A 4,589-nucleotide genomic window follows, 5' to 3' on the forward strand; every position below is an offset into this window, starting at 1 on the left:
GCCTATTAAGCCTTCGGGATAACATACGAAGCAGCACTCCCAGGATAAGCCCATTTACACCCTAGCTTTTTAGGGAAAGTTATAATTATACTATCACCTTCTAAACGATGTGTGAGTCCACACGTACTGCTTCGCATGCTCGATGCGGGTCAGAAGGCCTTATCCCGTTCCAAAACATCATTCAGGTCACCTAAACCACTATTGTAGCCAGACGGGCTATGACCAACGCTTCGCAATCCTATGCATTCCTAGATGATCTGATGAAAGAAGCGCCAAGTATCATCAATCAATCAAAATTACTTATTTTTTTATGTTCAAAAGCTAGGGATACTGATCCCTTTTTCCCAATCCCCAAAACTAAAAGAATAGACTGTATTTCTAGTCTTTAGACGCACAAACGAAGTACTAAGGTTATTTACTATATTTTATGAGACAGAAATATCAAGTCGAGCATTATTCCACTCTTGACTTCTCCCATTGGACTGCTCTTGCCTGCCAAGGGGTCCCTAAAACAAACCATTCTTCTATTCCGGAACGGTATGTATACCTAAACCCAGCTTGATATTTTAGGAATTTATTTTGTATATACCTTGGAAACCAGAATGAAATATTCAGTACCTCGTTTTTACATCAGAACACAGAAATTTTAGCAAAATAAAACAATTAGGATAAGATTTTATATACAACAATACCTTTTTACGCAGATATATTATAAAATAGGAATATCTAGGCAATTAAACCCCTTGCCTATTACACGTACGCTTTTTAGGATAATGAAACCATATTAAAAGTTTTTAATAGAGAAATATATACCAACCAGATTAGATTTCGATAAATAGTGTGCGATTCTACCCTACACCTACCTGGAGCCCTAGCTAGTACACTCAAAGCACAATCCGTACTTACCATAGGCCTAGTGCTTTGACATGTACGCAAGTGTATCCCTAACTCTGTACAGTTCAGGAGGCGACCCTGAGGTATAGCAACTTATCGGCCAGTGTGTTGTGTGACTCCCCCCTATACAAGCTCGCAAGCCCGGTGGTATAGAGTAAGTCGCCCTATTCCGTGTCTATCAGTGGATCGGCACCCTTAGAACACACCAGCACTACCCACATTGGAAGCTCTACCGAGACTATGACTGTAAGTATATGACATCAGTCGCGACAGAATCTGCAGCCAGCACTAGTATGAACCGGAGCACCGAAATATATAAGTATATTTAATAGAAGACCGGGGATCAATTACTGCCGACTGCAATGAGCTCCGATTACTCGGAATGGCACGCACGTGATGCCCTCACATTCATCGGACAGCTGGACCTTGATACCTGGGAGGTAGTTCATCTCTTATGTAAATATAAACGAGATGCCAAGAGCCTCAAATCTTGGAACAAAGACTCCCAAGCATCCACTTCTTAACACCGCAAGGGAACTGGATGTTTGGCTGGACAAACAGTCTGTCCAAACAATGATCTGGCTTATAAAATAGTAAAAGCACCACATAGCAAAACACTAAGATAATTAAGTTCACTTTTATGTAACTAAACTTTTCACAAAACAAATAAACCAATCAGAGAAATGAAATTCCCCCACTGTTATCCAGGCTTAACGTTACGAAAATTGCTTTTCGTAAAATCAAACCAAGACACCATTCCTAGTTCCTGATATGCACGATATCTACTATCTATGCATAGCTTTACGGCACTAAGAACAACACAGCGTAGGAAACCTCACTTTGTTACGGTTCAAAATCGTAACTTGGAACCAATCTCGTTTCGACACTCCTGGCGACATCTAGCAGCGAGATTATGAATAGTGTTGAGTAGATTAAAACGATAGTCGGGTCGAAGGCGTTTAACGCCATCTGTCGAGGTCTGATAACACCTTTGCATAAACCTGGCAACATTTACTGCAAGGCGTGTTCTCAGATGCTTCGACACATTATTTAAGGTCTTGTTCTGGGAGTATAATTGAAAATAGCGCACACGGATTATTTTCCCATATATTCCATCGTCTTTCTCAAATTATTTTAGACTCATAATTTGTCAATTGTTTGTTGTTGGTTTTAGTCTGTCTCATTTCAAACATAGACAGAGAGAATCATGCCGTCTTTGTCTTGCACTAGTACTGGCGTCCGAAAGAAAGGGATGAATGATTTTTCCAGTTGTCACTGACTGACAGATTGGTTTGACCGACTATAAAGATAATTTCGATGGCCGAGTGTGAGTTTTTTTTGTCCTCTTGATATGGCAACTTAAATACGTGGGGACATGGAAGGCGTACGATGCTCCGTCACTTTTCAATTCGGCATGGCGTGAAGCGCGAGACATCGTCGATGGAGAGTCAATTCTGGTCGAGCGAGCAGCTCTAAAATGCAAATACACTTTGCAGCTTATAACCCGTAGCGAGGTAAGTTTCTTGATGTTTGTTATCGTGAAAGCGCAATTTCTATAGTGCTGATTTGTATTAATTTTTGGTTTCTTTGTTAAAGCATACAACGTGGCAATGGCGTCCTTTCTTTTGAATTCCTTGTGAATCATTTTAACTTGGCTTCGGGTCAACATGTTAGAGGTTGATACCAACAATTTCATCAAGAGTCCGGGTAAGGAACAGTGATTTAATATGGAAAAGTGTAGTTTTTTCTTTGTCTTTGTGCATACGTGGCAATAATGACCATGGGTACGAAATTTAATCGTTTTCTCATGAGTGGTAGTACTCTATATGTACTCTAGTATGTTACTATGTAGGAGTTTTAATTATTGTCTGGTCTGTTTTCGTGGGAGATAAAATCAAGGTGCACATGGGCATGCGCTTTTGCCAACATGTGTTTCAATGTGTAATTTTGTTTGTAGCTTGAAAGCCGGTCCTTTCCCCGGGTCCTTCCTTTCGCCCCTGCACACCTGGCTTTGTCTTCTGGAACGTGCTGGCGCAGCCTGCCCTTGCAGTATTGTTCTTGTGACTCCGTGCTGTTCATCGCGGCTGTGGCGTACTGGTTAGAACGGCTGGCTGGATACGCAACGACGGTCTCGCTGCGTATCATCGCGACTCCTGCCGTCTGCTGCGCGCCACTGGAGCGGCATGTAGCCGCAGTTCTGCTGCCTCTGTAGCAACACGTGTCTCAGGTGTGGTCAACTCTAATTTCTTTTAGTGATCTCTTAAGACTTAAATTAACCTAGCAAGGAACATATAATAGTGGCCTCTTAGATTTGATTTCAAGTGCAAAGTGCTAAGCGTGAAAACAGGACTTCATAGACTTTCTAACGTTTAACGTCTCATTATAGCATAGTTCACCCTAGCATAATTACCATAAGTATGTAAATTCTGTACCAGGCCTACTGCCCGTCATCTATTTATTTAAGAATTGTGATTAAATGTGTAACTGAGCTCAAACAATAGTTTATTTTATCTCATATTAATCCTCTTTTCTTTTGCACGCTTTATGCGTGCTGGCGCCCAATCTTTCTTTAGCTTCATATATTTTATCTACTAGGAGATATCTTGGAAACTGCCAGACGTGTATTGTGATAGCAGCGTCGAGACCCACAACCCTGAGAGAACCTAAATAGAGTCTATAGCTTAATATACTGGTTACAATTGGCTACCCAACTGGTGGAGCGACGCTTTAGTTCTTATATTGTTATCACAGTCGGTGGTTTCTAAAGAAATCTCTCAGCTATTTTTTGAGCTTGCTAATGCATGCACTTCGCACACCTTTAACTTTCATGACGCCGCCACTCGCTCTGTTTGCTCGCCTACAACCTTACTTAATACTTTGACCTTCTACTTGTCTAACATAATATATAGAAAGATGTATTATTACTTTTACTGAAAACAAGAATCTGTATTTTTTGAAACTGTATAGAAAATTCTCTAAAATTTTGACTACTCTGTACTTAATTTTGTTTAAATTAATTACTTACTGTGTGTAAAATAGTCTTACATATAAATACTTACTGTTGGTTCAAGATGAACTCAATTTTCTATGTCAATGAATGTGAAAGAGACCACTATAATTTAAACAATTTTTTTTTTAAAAGGCACCAAGCGACTGCACTAAAATTAATTTATTTCTTCTTTCTTCAAATTTGTTGGTCGCTGGTAAAATTTCAGGTCTCCACAGATGTTGTTCGTGGTCCTACTTCACATCGTTGTCTCACCGCCATCTCTGGTTCAGTTCGTTCAGGTCTACTCGCTACTTGAAGGTCAAAGTTAGTTCGCTCCGTCTCATTCTAAATATTCTTATATTTATTCATTCACTGCTTTTATAGGTCTTACAATTGAAGGCTAAAGCACTCTATTATTATTACTGATACTCATTGAAAGTGAAACTGTTTTTTTAGATTCTACCATAAGAACTCTGTACTAAGCCGACAGCTAGTACCTATTCTCATTTCTCTAAACACTTCATACTTACATTTAGGAAACTTAATTTTTAAAAGGAACTTAATGCCGCCTTACTCATTCTTTCTTAGTATAGTATTAATTTGCAACTACTATAGTTAGGTTTAAGAAACCTAATTTTCTTTCCTATTAGAAGTGATGTTTATAAAGCAAAATGTCACTCAAGTTTCTCTCTGTGTTCTAAACAGG

At 39.4% G+C, this 4,589-nt stretch overlaps 1 long non-coding RNA gene across 1 annotated transcript; it reads left to right on the forward strand.

Annotated features, from left to right (window-relative positions):
- Positions 1–2,275: 2,275 nt before the first annotated feature.
- LOC134742792 (uncharacterized) lies at positions 2,276–3,301 on the forward strand. Its single transcript, XR_010127967.1, has 3 exons — positions 2,276–2,408; positions 2,491–2,601; positions 2,852–3,301. It is a non-coding gene; the product is annotated as an uncharacterized LOC134742792 (long non-coding RNA).
- The last annotated feature ends 1,288 nt before the right edge of the window (positions 3,302–4,589 follow it).

This window comes from Cydia strobilella, chromosome 7 (assembly GCF_947568885.1).
Source record: "Cydia strobilella chromosome 7, ilCydStro3.1, whole genome shotgun sequence".
Lineage (NCBI taxonomy): Eukaryota > Metazoa > Arthropoda > Insecta > Lepidoptera > Tortricidae > Cydia > Cydia strobilella.